The sequence below is a fragment of the Notamacropus eugenii genome, chromosome 2 (genome assembly GCF_028372415.1).
Source record: "Notamacropus eugenii isolate mMacEug1 chromosome 2, mMacEug1.pri_v2, whole genome shotgun sequence".
Taxonomy (NCBI): domain Eukaryota; kingdom Metazoa; phylum Chordata; class Mammalia; order Diprotodontia; family Macropodidae; genus Notamacropus; species Notamacropus eugenii.
Window position 1 is genome coordinate 499,675,868 of NC_092873.1, and position 16,731 is coordinate 499,692,598.

Here is a 16,731-nt window from a genome sequence, read left to right on the forward strand (position 1 = left end):
TACCAACATTGGGGTTGAAGTTGAGGAAAGGAGGAGCACTGCACCTAAGAAGGGAAAGTCTAGTCTGAGTGATAGGTTAAGGGAAGAGAATTGGTGGCCTGGAAGGCAGGTGTCCGGTCAATTGAGGGTGTAGGGGAAGAGGATGGAGGGCTTAAGATGTGACCAGAGGAGAGGGCCTTGGATTGAGGGGGTAGGAGGGTTTAGTCTAGCTCAGAAAGGGGCATGGCTTGATGGTGGTGGGAAGGGATAATGTGACCTGAGAACTGAGCTTTGGTTGTGTGAGCCAAGAAAAGGGCAAACTGGGAAACGAACAAAGCAGAAGGGACTGCTGGGGAACGTATTTTAGAGAAGATAAGCCATGAAAGATGGTTTGAAAGGATGAGAGGTGGAAAACTTGAGCGGTATTGGAGAGTCTTCCCTGAGAAAAAGGAAGAGCAAAAGGAGGCTGGAGAATCACAGCCTGGTGAAAATTTAAAGGGATCTCAGAAGGCATTTGAGGCAGCGAGGTGGCCTAGGGCACAGAGAGACTCAGAATGCTACTGCCTCCATAAAACTAAAGGTCCTGAACATGTAGGGGGAGATGGACAGGTATGTGGGGGCATACAACCAATGAGGAACCTGGAACAACAACAGCTGTAAAGGATGTGATTGAGGGAACTGTATGGCAGGAAGAGAAAACTGGATGCTCACAGAGTGATGTGGTAGAGCTTTTATTAAGTACTTACTATGTGCTAGGTACTCTGCTAAGCACTGAGAATGCAAATGCAAACAAAAAGCAAGATAGTCCCTCCAGGAACTTACATTCTTATTATTAAAACGCATTTTTATTGACTTTGGTTTTTATGTCATGATAGTTTTCCCAGTGTCTCTCCTTCTCCTCCTATAAAGCTACTCGTCTAATTAATTCTGTGTTTTAATGCCAAAAAAGAAGAAAAAATCAGCATAGTAATTAAAGACCTTGAAAAAGCTGAAAATATAAAATGAGCACAACCTGTGAACCTCCCACCTCTGGAGCTTGCAGGGGAATACAAGAAAAAGGGAAGCTGAGAGGGCGGCCAGAAGCTGATTGGGAGCAAGTTCCAGAAAGAGTCATGGACTGCACCAGGTTTGGAGTAAGCATGGCTGGCATCAATGTTTCCTCAAAAGGAGTTTTGGGATGGAATCAGAGGCAGGCACTGAAGAAGAGGGTGTTGCTAGAGTGAAGATAGCCATGTGGGTAGTAGTCAAAGATCTGCAGATTAACAAGTGAGTGACCATAGTGCTCTGCTGGTACCCTCAAGATTTTGGGAGAAAATATAGAAAGCCTCAAATATTGAGCAGACAGCCTATGGTGAACACTTGGGAAAGTATGGATGAGAGTCACCCAGGATGGGCGAACCAGGATGGGTTGCAATCTGTATCACTGGATGGAACTCCTAAATCTACATCCCTGGAGAGAAGTCTCCAATCAATGAGATCACAGATCTATTTGAGTCTTCGAGTAATCTTGAAGTACTAACATATCTGTGGGTCTTAATGTGCCTGTGGGCAGGTACTGAGTATAGAATATAACATCTGATTCCTAGCACAGTGAGTGCTCTGTACTTAGCAGAAGATTAATAAATTTTAAAAAATCTGAATAACCCCCTGACTTCCTCTTTTCTTCCTTATGGCTGCACTCTATGGGGAATTGTTCAGGTCTAGGGGGCAGGGAAGTAGCTGTTCAAAAAGAATGTGTTAGGGTGTAAGAAGTGGAGTCTGGAAGACCTGAATTCAAATCCAGAAACAGACCCTTACTAGTTGTGTGACCCTGGACAAGTCATGTTCCCTCTTTCTGGCTTAGTTTGCTCATCTGTAAAATGGGGATGATAATAATTCCACTGTTAACCCCAAGGTTGTTGTGAGGGTAAAATGAGATAGTATTTGTGAAGTGCTTTGTAGATTTTAAAGCACTGTATACATGCTGTTTATCATCCTCATTGTTATTATCGTTGCTTTGGACAACATCAAAGAAGGACCCTTGAGACGTTAAAAAGATTGTGTAGGGTTCCATGGAATAATTCTTTTTGTATGGAACAGCTTAAGATCCCAGATCTTACGGAATATAGTATTTTCTGATGCACTTTTAAAAAATGACAGTTCCTACTTTGAGTTGTGGCTTCTAAAATTAATCATTTTGCATTATTCCTTTTAATTAAAAATGTCAGAATGATCCCCAAGATTAAATTTTGAAAGGAAGGCTATTCATTTTTTTATAAAATAGGGGTTTTCCTGATTTTATGGCAACTGGTGGAAGATGATATATATCTATATTAATCAGAGGGAAAGTATGGGAAGAAGCTAACAAAGTGGAACTATACAAAGCTTCTTTGTATTCAGCTAGATCTGATTCCTTTTATTCTAAAAGCCTGTCCAAATGCCCTTGATTGCTTCCCTACATTCAGGATTCCTAGAATATCTCAAATCAGGGGTGTATCTTTACATGTCGTTTTAATACTTTATGTTAAATATGCATTGAACATATTATTTACACATTATATTAAATGTATAATGTTATTTTATGTATAACATGTCATTTTAATGTGTTGTTTAGAATATATATATATTTGTGTCTGGCACAGTATGTATGAGATATGATCAATGGAAACTCCTTTCTCTCTCTCCCTTTTCCCAGGGACTCTCTTCTTGATTGTGGCTAGAACATACTCCATAGGAGCACACACTACTGGGAGCACTTAGGGGTCAGTACTATGCTGAAAGGCTCATTGGGGTGTGGCAACAATCCCTGTGCCTCCATGTTGGCAGCAGGGAAAGGGATTGATTAAGAAAAGAGTGGCCACTGAGTCAGGCAGCACTGCCCATTCAGTAGACTTTGGAAGGAGTCACTCTGCCTTTGGGATTCTTTCTTCCTGCCTGCCTCTGCATCTTAGAGCATGGACCTTTTCTTTTTCTTCTGAGACTTCCTGTGATAGCATGAGGGGTACCTTTGCCCACCTGACAGAAATGATGATTATTTATATGTACATGGGGCTCAGCTTGATGAGCTTAGGCTTGAACCTTGGGACTCTGACAGCTATTTATTGAATATTAACCTTTAGAAGGACTTTCCAATCTTGGAGACAACCTTGGGAGTTTAGGAAATGGAGAACATCTGGGTCCCAAAGTTAGTACCAATTGCAGGAGAGGAGGGAAGTGTCCACTGGAGACGTTTTAGCCCTTCTGGGAGAAGTAGGCCAAAGGTAAAGGGAGATGCTGACCATCTGACCAGGCTTTCCAGAAGACCTAGAGGGAGATAGTGTGGAGTCTATGAAGGTGAAACACATCTTCAGTATCCCTGCAAAATGCTTCATATTTACATGCTTGACATATCAAGTTTCTGGGAAAGCATAATAATTTTAAGTTATGACTTCATGCTTTAGTCTTTGTGTGCACTCTTTAGTCTTTGGTGGTTTAAGCATTTCGCTGTGTGAAAGAAATAAACTGCTTTCCTAAACCTGTGGTATATTGTTCATTAAGTCCCTTTCTACTACTTTTTGGGGCTATATTTTAGTCATTAGCCAGACCTAAGATGGGCCAGGGCTGTAAACAGCAGAGTGTTTGGAAAAAAAAATAACCTGGTACCTCTGTGGTAGTTTGCTGTCAGGGCTGTGCACATCAACTAAGTTCGAGTAAGCCCTGTAGCCCAGAGGAAATTTCCACAGGGCAATCTCTAGGCTGTGTAAAATTAGGATTATAAGGCACAGAGAAATAAGGGGATGCTGCTGACCAACAGCCCCTATGATTTAGACAGCTGGAAGAGAGGATTCCTTGTTTCATGAATAACAGTCAGTATTGTGGGAGTGACATAGTCCCTTGTATCTTCATGATTGCATAAAAAGCATCTACTGAGGCAACTTTTCACTTGCTAAGACCTAGTGGATTCTCCATTCTGAGTGAGCAGAATTTGTCTTCACAGTGATAGAAAACAATCACATTTTCTTTAGCAATTTACCCGTTGATGGACATTTATTTTGTTTCTAGTTGTTTTCTATTACAATATAAGCATTTTGGTATATGTGGTGTTTTCTTCTTAACAGTGACCTCCATTGGATGTCACTAGTAGTAGCATACTTGGGTCAAAGGGTATGGATATTTTAGTAACTTTGTATAATTTCAAATTGCTTTCCAAAATGGATGTACTGATTCACCAACAATGTACTACGGTGCCTATCTTCTTATCAGCCCTCCAGTATTAACCATTCCTATCTTTTGCCATTTTTGCCAACTTGTAGGATGTGAGATAAGAGTTGTTTTATTTTGCATTTCTTTTGCTATTAATTATTTGGAACTTTTTTGCCTTTGACAATTAATAGTGTGCAATTTTCTTTTGGAGAACTGTTTGTTCATAGTCATTGACAGTGGGTTTTGGTAGTAATGAATTGTTCCAGTGACCATGAAAGTGGCTGAAGCAGGTGCTGTGGAGTGGCTAGAATTTGGTCAGCGACAAAGATGCCAAGGTCATCCTCTGCATGCTGGGACATTTCCAATTTTCTTGCCTTTTGTCTTGCCTCTGGACTTTGTTAGCTCTAGGAGAGAGTGAGGCTGATGACTGTGTAATTCTTTCTTACTTAAATCCAATTCATGTACAAGTTAAGATCATCCCAGGATGTCATTGGTTCTCTTAGGGAGAGAACTACTTGGGGAGTAGTTTTTGGTGGTATATCTATCTGTTAATTATATATCTTAGATAACAAACCCCTTACAGAAAAATTTAATGCAAAGATTTTTTTCCTATTCATTTTGCCATTTGCCTTCTTATCCTAGTTGCATTAGTTTTGTTTGTGCAAAAGCTTTTAAATTTCATGTTACCAAGATATCTATTTTGATCTTTTATAATTTCCTCTATCTCTTATTTGTCCAAGAATATATTTCCTATCCATAGCGAGGAAAAGAATGTTACCTGTTTTTCTCCTAATATTTTTATACTATGATCTTTATTATTGAGGTGATTTATCCAATGTATTGTTGAATATGATACAAGGTGTTGCTCAAAGTACAGTTTCTGCCTGATTTCTTTCCGGTTATCCAATCAGTTTTTTTTTTTTAACGAAATGTAGTTAAACTCCTAAATTATTTTTATTTTCTGGTTTATTCAACAGTGGGCAGTTGAGTTCTATATTTTGCTGATTCTTGTTTGTCCAGTTTGTTTGATTGATCTAGTTCTATTTTTAAATCAATATCAGAAAGCTTAATGACTCTTGTCTCATAATATACTTCAAGATCTGGAAGTACTATTTTTAAATCATACCAACCTCTTTTTAAAAATATTTTTATTTATTTCATTAAATATTTCTCTGTTGTAAATTTTTTTAACATTCATTTAAATATTTTTCAATTTATTTATTTATTTTTAGTTTTCAACATTCACTTCCACAAGATTTTGAGTTTCAAATTTTTTTCCCTTCTCTCCCCTCCCCTCATCCCAAAACATCATGCATCTTATTACCCCTTCCCCCAGTCTTCCCTCCCTTCTATCACACTCCTCCCTTCCCTTATCCCCATCTTCTCCCTTTTCTTGCAGGGTAAGAGAGATTTCTATACCCGATCACTTGTATTTCTTATTTCCCAGTTACATGCAAAAACAATTCTCAGCATTTGTTCCTAAAACTTTGAGTTCTAACTTCTCTCCCTTCCTCCCTCCTCACCCATCCCCACTGAGAAGGCAAGCAATTCTATATAGGCTATATATGTTTAGTTTTGATAAAGTCTTCCAAAATAGTCATATTGGGAAAGACTACCTATATTCCCATCCTTCTTATCCTGCCCCCATTTGTTCTATACTCTCTTTTGACTTTATCCCTCCCCAAAAGTGTTTACTTCTAATTACCCCCTCCTCTCATTTGCTCTCCCTTCTATCATCCCCTCACACCCCACTTATTCACTTCTCCCCTACTTTGCTGTAGTGTAAGAGAGATTGTGATACCAAATTGAGTGTGCATTTTTATTCCCTCCTTAAACCAAATGTGATGAGAGTAAGCTTCATTTTCTCCCTCTCACCTACCCCTTTTCCCCTCAAGCTTTTTCTTGCCTTTTTATGAGTGACAATTTGCCCCATTTCATTACTCCCTTTCTCCCAGTATATTCCTCTCTCACCCCCTAATTTTATTTATTTAGATATCATCCCTTCCTATTCAACTCACCCTGTGCCCTCTGTCTATATCTATCTATCTATATCTATCTATATGTGTGTGTGTGTGTGTGTGTGTGTCTGATCCCTCCAACTACCCAAATGCTGAGAAAAGTTTCAAGTGTTGCAAATATTATCTTTCCATGGAGGAATGTAAACAGTTCATCTTTAGTAAGTCCCTTATGATTACTCTTTCCTGTTTACCTTTTCATGCTTCTCTTGATTCTTGTGTTTCAAAGTCAAATTTTCAATTCAGCTCTGGTCTTTTCATCAATAATACTTGAAAGTCTTCTATTTCATTAAATGATCATTTTTTCCCCTTAAAGTATTATACTCAGTTTTGCTGGGTAGGTGATTCTGGGTTTTAGTCTGAGTTCCTTTGACTTCTGGAATATTATTTTCCACATCCTTTGATCCCTTAAGGAAGAAACTGCCAGATCTTGTATTATCCTGACTGTATTTCCACAATACTCAAATTGTTTCTTTCTGGCTGCTTGCAATATTTTCTCCTTGACCTGGGAAATCTGGAATTTGGCTACAATATTTCTAGGAGTTTGTCTTTTCAGATCTCTTTCAGGAGGTGATTGACAAATTCTTTCAATATTTGTTTTACCCTCTGGTTCCAGAATATCAGAGAACTTTTCCTTGACAATTTCATGAAAGATGATGCGAAGGTTCTTTTTTTGATCATGGCTTTCAGGTCGTTCTATAATTTTTAAATTGTCTCTCCTAGATCTATTTTCGGGGTCAGTTGTTCTTCCATTAAGGTACTTTGCATGTCTTCTATTTTTCATTCTTATGGTATTATTTTGTAATTTCTTAGTTTCTCATAAAGTCATTAGTTTCCATCTGCTCCATTCTAATTTTTAAAGAACTGTTTTCTTCAGTGAGCTTTTCAATCTCCTTTTCCATTTTGTTAATTTTGCTCTTTAGAGCATTCTTCTCCTCACTGGCTTTTTGGGTCTCTTTTGCCATTTGAGTTAGTTTATGTTTAAAGGTGTTAATTTCTGCAGCATTTTTTGGGTCTTCTTTAACCAGGTGTTGACTTACTATTCATGATTCTCTTGCATCACTCTCATTTCATTTCCCAATTTTTCCACCACCTTTCCTATTTGATTGTCAAAAATCCTTTTTGAGCTCTTTCATGGCCTGAGACCATTGCATATTTATTTTTGAGGTTTTGGATGCAGAAGTCTTGACTTTTAGGTCTTCCTCTGATGGCATACATTGCTCCTCCTCATCCAAAAGGATGGAAGAAAAAACCTGCTCACCAAGAAAATAACCCTCTATTGTTTTATTTTTTTCCCCTTTTTTGGCCATTTTTGCAGTCTGTTACCTGACTTTTGAGTGCTTTGTCAAGGAGAGGGTATAATCTCGAGACCTGTAAGTTCTCAGTTCTTCCAAGGTGGCACAATCAAGGGAGAGGAGTTTATTCCTCTCCTGGCCTGTGCTCTGGTCTGTGAGCAGGATTGCACCTCAAGAGCCTCCACAAGCTCCACCACACCAGCCAGCACTCCTTCTCACCCCAGGGCTGCCATGGCTCCAAAAATGGAAGCTACTGCTGCCTTGCACCAGGGCTAGATTACTGAGTTCCCTTCTTACCCAATTGCAAGAGCTTTCTCAGTGACTTTTCAGGGTGTCTTTGGCATTTGTGAGTTGAGGAATCTGGGATCCACAGCTGCAGCTGGTGGCACCTTGAAGACCCCTCCAGTCCTGTCCTTGCCTCGATGTGGCCCATGCTATGCTGTGCTCTGCACCCGTGTGTTAGACCTTTCCTGTCAGCTTTCCATGCTGCCTTGGGTTGGAACTCTTTTTCATTCTGTCCTTTTGTGGCTTCTGCTACTTTAGGATTTCTTTAGAGTCATGCTTTACAGTTATTTTATGGGGTGTGGGAGAAGAGCTTCTACAAGTGTGTCCTGCTACTCTGCCATCTTGGCTCTAACTCCATTTAAAAATTTTTAGGTACAATTCTCTCCTTCCCCTTCCTCACCCATGTGAAAGTTACCAATATGATATCAGTTATCTTTTTATTTATTTTCAGTGTTCTACAATCACTTCCATTTAACTTAAATTTTTCCCCCTCCCTCCTCCCCCTTCCCTCCTCCCTCTTCCCTCCCTTCCTGAGATGGCATACAGTTTTATATAGGTGCTACACATGCATTCCTATTAAATACATTTTCACCTTAGTTATGTTGCATAAAAGAATGGGAGAAATCCTAAAACAAACCAAAATGTAATACAAAAGAAAATGATCTGCTATATTCTGCTATTGAATATCATACTTCTTTCTCTGGATGAGGAAGGCATTTTGCCTTAAAAGACCACTGGAAATTTTTTAAGTCTTTGCATTGCAATGAAGTTCTAAGTCTACCAGATAAAATCCTCTAACAATGTGGTTGTTGCTGTGTACAAAGTTCTCTTGGTTTTGCTCCTTTCACTCAGTTTCACATCATGTAAGTCTTTTGAGGCCTCTCTGAAGTCTTCCTGTTCATCATTTCTTGTAACAAAATAGTATTCCATTACATTCATATACCACAATTTATTCAGTCATTCTCCGATTGATGGGCATCCCCTTGATCTGCAAGTTTTGGCCACCACAAGAGTGCTGCTCTAAATATTGTTGTACATGTGGGACCCTTTCCTATTTTTCCAGTCTCTTGGGGATACAGTCCTAGGAGCAATATTGCTGGTGAAAGGGTATGCACATTTTTGTAGCCCTTTGGGTGTAGTTCCAAACTGCTCTCCAGAATGGTTGGATCAGCTCACAGTTCAACCAACAATGAATTAGTGTTCCAACTCTCCCACATCTTCTCCAGCATTTATCTTCTTCCTGTTTTGTCATGTTAGCCAATCTGATAGGTGTGATGTGGTATCTCAGAGTTATTTTGATTTGAATCTCTCTAATCAATAGTCATTTAGAACATTTTATTATGACTGTAAGTAGCTTTGATTTCTTCCTCTGAAAACTGCCTCTTCATATCCTTTGACTATCTATCAATTGGGGAATGACTGGTATTCTTGTACATTTGACTCAGTTCTCTATATATTTTAGAAATGAGATGTGTATCACAGGTACTAGTTGCAAAAATTCTTTCCCAGTTTTCTGCTTCCCTCCTAATCTTAGTTGCATTGAGTTTGTGCAAAAACATTTCAATTTAATGTAATCAAAATTATCCGTTTTGCACTTTATAATGTTTTCTCTCTCTTCTTTAGTCCAAAATTATTCCCTTCTCCATAAATCTGATCAATGCACTATACTTCACTCCACTAATTTGCTTATACTATCAATCTTTGTAGCTACATCATGTACCCACTTGGACTTCATTCTTGTGTACACTGTCAGGCATTGGTCTATGCCTGGTTTCCATCACACTGTTATTCAATTTTCCCAGCAATTTTTGTAGAAAAGTGAGTTCTTATTCCAAAAGCTGGGGTCCTTAGGTTTATCAAACAACAGATTGCTATATTCATTGACTACTGTGCCTTGGGTACCTAACTTATTCCACTGATCTACCTTTCTGTTTCTTAGCCAGTAACAAGTGGTTTTGATAATTGCTACTTTATAATGTAATTTGAGATCTGGTAGAGCTAGGCCACGTCCCTTAGCATTTCTTTTCTTTAAGAATATCAAGGTTCAAAAAAGCTCCAGGGGAGGAGCCAAGATGAAGGAGTAGAAAGATACACATATGCTAGCTCCAAACCCACAGCCCATAAAATATCTGTAAAGAAGAGCAGCAGAAGGCACAGAACAATGGAGTGGAAGAGATTTCTGATCCAGAGAGCCCTGAAAACCAACAGGAAAGGTCCGTCGCACCCCGGAACCAGAGCAGAGCACAGCCGTGTCTTGGCCTCATGGCACAGAGAGGAGCAGATCCGAGCAGGCGTCAGGGACAGAATCTCCAGAGGCTGCACAGGTCCCTCCACCCACAGACACCAAATGTCAGTGAGAGGGTCTCTTTGGCTGGTCAAGAGGGGAGTGGCAGGTGCCCATAACACAGGCCCTGTTGGGAGGCAGCAGTGTAGGCAGCAGTGGACTGGGGCTCCCAAAGCAGGCAGGAGTTTGGATCCATTGTTGAAGGTCTCCACATAAACCCCCTGAGGGAGCTGAGCCCAGTGTGGCAGCCCTGCCCCCACCTGAGCACTTGAACTTAATCTCACACTGAATAGCAGTCCTGCCCCACCAAAGCCCTGAGGCTGGGGAGCTGCATTTGAATCTCAGACCCCAAGCACTAGTTGGGCAGATCTGGAGATGTGGTGGATGTGGAGAGAACACTTGCAAGTCAAGTACTGGCTGGGAAAATGCCCAGAAAAGGGGGAAAAAAAATACGACCATTGAAGGTTACTTTCTTGGTGAACAGATAGATCCTCCTTTCCTTTCTGATGAGGAAGAACAAGGCTTACCATCAGGGAAAGACACAGAAGTGAAGAGTTCTGTATCCCACACATCCAAAAGAAATATTCCATGGGCTCAGGCCATGGAAGAGCTCAAAAAGGATTTTGAAAATCAAGTTAGAGAGGTGGAGGAAAAACTGGGAAGAGAAATGAGAGAGATGCAAGAAAAGCATGAAAAGCAGGTCAACAGCTTACTAAAGGAGACCCAAAAACATGCTGAAGAAAATAACACCTTGAAAAATAGGCTAACTCAATTGGCAAAAGAGGTTCAAAAAGCCAATGAGGAGAAGAATGCTTTCAAAAGCAGAATTCGCCAAATGGAAAAGGAAGTTCAAAAGCTCACTGAAGAAAATAGTTCTTTCAAAATTGGAATGGAACAGATGGAGGCTAATGACTTTATGAGAAACCAAGAAATCACAAAACAAAACCAAAAGAAGGAAAAAATGGAAGATAATGTGAAATATCTCATTGGAAAAACAACTGACCTGGAAAATAGATCCAGGAGAAACAATTTAAAAATTATGGGACTACCTGAAAGCCATGATCAAAAAAAGAACCTAGACATCATCTTTCATGAAATTATCAGGAAAACTGCAATGAGATTCTAGAACCAGAGGGTAAAATAAATATTGAAAGAATCCACCAATCACCACCTGAAAGAGATCCAAAAAGAGAAACTCCTAGGAACATTTTGGCCAAATTCCAGAGTTCCCTGGTTAAGGAGAAAATATTGCAAGCAGCTAGAAAGAAACAATTCAAGTATTGTGGAGATACAATCAGGATAACACAAGATCTACCAGCTTCTACATTAAGGGATCGAAGGGAGTGGAATAGGATATTCCAGAAATCAAAGGAACTAGAACTAAAACCAAGAATCACCTACCCAGCAAAACTGAGTATAATACTTCCGGAGAAAAAATGGCCTTTCAATGAAATAGAGGACTTTCAACCATTCTTGATGAAAAGACCAGAGCTGAAAAGAAAATTTGACTTTCAAACACAAGAACGAAGAGAAGCATGAAAAGGTAAACAGCAAAGAGAAGTCTTAAGGGACTTACTAAAGTTGAACTGTTTACATTCCTACATGGAAAGACAATATTTGTAACTCTTGAAATTTTTCAGTATCCGGGTAGCAGGTGGGATTACACACACACACACACACACACACACACACACACACACACACACACACACACAGAGAGAGAGAAAGAGAGAGAGAGAGAGAGAGAGAGAGAGAGAGAGAGAGAGAGAGAGAGAGAGAGAGAGAGAGAGAGAGAGAGAGCACAGAGTGAATTGAATAGGATGGGATCCTATCTGAAAAAAATCAAATTATTCGATGAGAGAGAAATATATTGGGAGGGGAAAGGGAGAAATGGAATGGGGCAAATTATCTCTCATAAAAGAGGCAAGCAATAGACTTTTTAGTGGAGAGAAAAAGAGGGGAGGTGAGAGAAAAACGTGAAGTTCACTCTCATCACATTCCACTAAAGGAAGGCATAAAATGCACACTCATTTTGGTATGAAAACCTATCTTACAATACAGGAGAGTGGGGAAGAAGGGGATACGAAGGGTGGGGGGGATGATGGAAGGGAGGGCAATGGGAGGAGGGAGTAATTTGAAGTCAACACTCTTGGGGAGGGACAGGATCAAAAGAGAGAATAGAAGCAATGGGGGGCAGGATAGGATGGAGGGAAATACAGTTAATCTTACACAACATGACTATTATGGGAGTCATTTGCAAAACAACACAGATACGGCCTATATTGAATTGTTTGCCTTCCCAAAGGGAATGGGTGGGGAGGGAGGGATGAACAGAAGTTGGAACTCAAACTTTTAGGAACAACTGTTGAGTTCTGTTCTTGCTGCTAGGAAATAAGAAATACAGGTAAAGGGGTATAGAATGTTATCTGGCCCTACAGGAGAAAAGAGAAGATGGGGACAAGGGAAGGAAGGGATGATAGAAGAGAGGGCAGATTGGTGACAGGGGCAATTAGAATTCTCAGTGTTTGGGGATGGGGGCAGGGAACAAATGGGGAGAAAATTTGGAACCCAAAATTTTGTGAAAATGAATGTGAAAAGTTAAATAAATAAGTTTAAAATTAAAAAAAAAAAAGTAAAAGAAAAGGAAAGAAAAAGAATGTCAAGGTTCCCTTGATATTCTGGACCTCTTATTTTTGCAGATGAATTTTGATATTATTTTTTCTAGCTCTAGAAAATAATTATCTTATACTTTGATTGGTATGGCACTGAATAATTAAATTAATTTATGTAGAATTGTCATTTTTATTATATTGGTTCGATTCGCCCATGAGCAAGTCATGTTTTTCCACTTACTAAGCTCTGACTGTATTTGTGTGGAAAGTGTTTTGTAATTGTATTCATATAGTCCTTGGGTTTATTTTGGCAGGTAGACTCCCAAATATTTTCTAGTATATACCGTAGCTTTAAATGGAATTTCTATGTCTTGCTATTGGATTTTGATTAGGAATATATAGAAATGCAGAAGATTTGTGTGAGTCTATTTTGTAACTTGCACTTTGCCAAATTTATTTATTATTTCAAGTAGTTTTCTACTTGAATCTCTGGGATTCCCTAAGTATATCGTCATATCATCTGCAAAGAGTGATAACTTAATTTCTTCTTTGTCTATCTAATTCCTTCAATTTCTTTTTCTTCTCCTATTGCTACAGCTAACATTTCTAGTACCACATTGAATAATAGTGGTGATAATGGACATCCTTGTTTCAACCCTGATCTTATTGGAAATATATCTATCTCATTCCCATTGCATCTAAATGCTTGCTGAAGGTTTTAGATAGATACTGCTTAAAATTTTATGGAAAGTTCCATTTATTTCTATGCTCTCTGCTGTTTTTAACAGGAATGAGTGTTATATTTTGTCAAAAGATGTTTCTGCATCTATTGATGTTATCGTTTGGTTTCTGTTATTTTTGTTGCTGATATGATCAATAATGTTAATAGTTTTTCTAATATTGAACCAGCTCTGGTCCTACCTGATCATAATGTATTATTCTTGTGATAAGCAGCTATATTCTTTTTGTTAAAATCCCATTTAAAATTTTTGCACCTATATTCATCAGAGAAATTGGTCTATAATTTTCTTTCTGTGTTTTGGCTCTTCCTAGTTAAGGTATCAAACTCATATTTGTATCATAAAAAGAATTTGGGAGGATTCCTTCTTCCTCAGTTTTCCCAGACAGCCTATATACTATTGGAATCAGCAGTTCTTTAAATGTTTGATAGAATTCACTTGTGAATCCATCTGGCCCTGGAGATTTTTTCCTAGGGAATTAATGGATGGCTTGTTCAATTTCTTTTTTTGAGATGGGGTTGTTTAAGTATTCAACTTCCTCTTCTGTTAGTCTGGGCAATTTATATCTTTTAAAATAATCATCCATCTCATTTAGATTGTTGAATTTATGGGCATACAGTTGGGCAAAGTAATTTCGTATTATTTTTTTAATTTCCTCCTCACTGGAGATGAGTTCATCCTTTTCATTTTTGATATTGGCTATTTGGTTTTCTTTTTTCTTATTTTTAATCAAATTGACCAAAGGTTTATCAATTTTATTGGTTTTTTCATGAAACCTACTCCTAGTTTTATTTATTAGTTCAATAGTTTTCTTTTTTTTTTTTTTTTTTTGAGGGGTTAACAATCACTTTAATTAAGCATGTGTATCAATCCTTTAACCAAGCATGTATATCATTCACCTATTTCAGGGGAGTCAGCACCCTGAACTTCAAAGGAAATATAGAGAAATTAAAGATCAACAGACATGGCTCCTTCTGCCTGACCATACTTCAACATTCAGGTACAGCTGCCTTACCATAATTACCAGACAAGGAAGCATGACATCTGGATTCTCAAAGCTGGGGGGCTCCTTAGTGGCTTTCCAGAGTCCTCATCTGGCACTAAAACCTTCTTACCAAAACTAAGCCCCAAAATAAAACCTCACCCTCAGAGTATTTATACACTTTATAGAGCCAGAGGACATCACATCCCTTGGGACCCAGTGCCTCATTAACAAAAGGTGTGGACCTTCTTACAAATCTTCCTAAGCCAGACCATGGGTGGGAAAGATCTTCCTCAGTCACATTCAAACAGAAGCATTATACTTCTTGATTATACTAAAACAAAAACAGCAAAAGATTCTGTTTTACTTGCCATTTCTTACAAAACATTTAACAGAAGCAGTAAGTTAAACAAATAAGCTTAACAAACAAAGTATAAACGGAACACCAGTGTTTGACAGTGCTTCAGTTGGACAGTGATCACTCCCTATTCCCAAATTTTATTTTTTTGGAGAGGGTAGGTGCTGATCAATGATCATGATTCCTCCATGACCATTGAAGATGGAACAATAAAAGAATGAGATTAAATTTAAATAAGGCAGATTTGGTTTGATGTAAGGAGAATAACTTTTTTTAGAGTTGTGAAACACTAGCATAGGTTACTGAATACTGTGGAGAGTATTCCCAGAGAGCTTTTTTTTTTTTTTAAGTGACATTTTTTTTTTTGACTTTTTTTTTTTATTTAGCTTTTAACATTCATTTTCACAAAATTTTGGGTTACAAATTTTCTCCCCTTTTCTCCCCTCCCCCCCCAAACGCCAAGCATTCTAATTGCCCCTATGACCAATCTGCTCTCTCTTCTATCATCCCTCTCTGCCCTTGTCTCTGTCTTCTCTTTTGTCCTGTAGGGCCAGATAGCTTTCTATACCCCTTTACCTGTATTTCTTATTTCCTAGTGGTAAGAACATTACAGTTGATCCTAACACTTGGAGTTCCCACTTCTTTAGCTCCCTCCCTCTCCACCCCTTCCCTTTGGAAGGCAAGCAATTCAATATAGGCCAAATCTGTGTAGTTTTGCAAATGACTTCCATAATAGTTGTGTTGTATAGGACTAACTATATTTCCCTCCATCCTATCCTGTCCCCCATTACTTCTATTCTCTTTTGATCCTATCCCTCCCCATGAGTGTTGACCTCAAATTGCACTCTCCTCCCCATGCCCTCCCTTCTATCATCCCCTCCCACTCTGCTTATCCCCTTATCCTCCACTTTCCTGTGTTGTAAGATAGGTTTTCATACCAAAATGAGTGTGCATTTTATTCTTTCCTTTACTGGAATGTGATGAGAGTAGTCTTCATGTTTTTCTCTCACCTCCCCTCTTTATCCTTCCACTAATGAGTCTTTTGCTTGCCTCTTTTATGAGAGATAATTTGCCCCATTCAATTCTCCCTTTCTCCTCCCAATATCTTTCTCTCTCACTGCTTGATTTCATTTTTTTTAAGATATGATCCCATCCTCTTCAATTCACTCTGTGCACTCTGTCTCTATGTGTGTGTGCGTGTGTGCATGTGTGTGTGTGTAATCCCACCCAGTACCCAGATACTGAAATGTTTCAAGAGTTACAAATATTGTCTTTCCATGTAGGAATGTAAACAGTTCAACTTTAGTAAGTCCCTTATGACTTCTCTTTGCTGTTCACCTTTTCATGGTTCTCTTCATTCTTGTGTTTGGAAGTCAAATTTTCTTTTCAGCTCTGGTCTTTTCATCAAGAATGCTTGAAAATCCTCTATTTCATTGAAAGACCAATTTTTCCCCTGAAGTATTATACTCAGTTTTGCTGGGTAGGTGATTCTTGGTTTTAGTCCTAGTTCCTTTGACTTCTGGAATATCCTATTCCATGCCCTTCGATCCCTTAATGTAGAAGCTGCTAGATCTTGTGTTATCCTGATTGTATTTCCACAATACTTGAATTGTTTCTTTCTAGCTGCTTGCAATATTTTCTCTTTCACCTGGGAGTTCTGGAATTTGGCCACAATGTTCCTAGGAGTTTCTCTTTTTGGATCTCTTTCATGCGGTGTTCTGTGGATTCCTTGAATATTTATTTTGCCCTCTGGTTCTAGAATCTCAGGGCAGTTTTCATTGATAATTTCATGGAAGATGATGTCTAGGCTCTTCTTTTGATCATGGCTTTCAGGTAGTCCCATAATTTTTAAATTGTCTCTCCTGGATCTATTTTCAAGGTCAGTTGTTTTTCCAATGAGATATTTCACATTATCTTCCATTTTTCCATTCCTCTGGCTTTGTTCTGTGATTTCTTGCTTTCTCATACAGTCCTTAGCCTCCATCTGTGCCATTCTAATTTTGAAAGAACTATTTTCTTC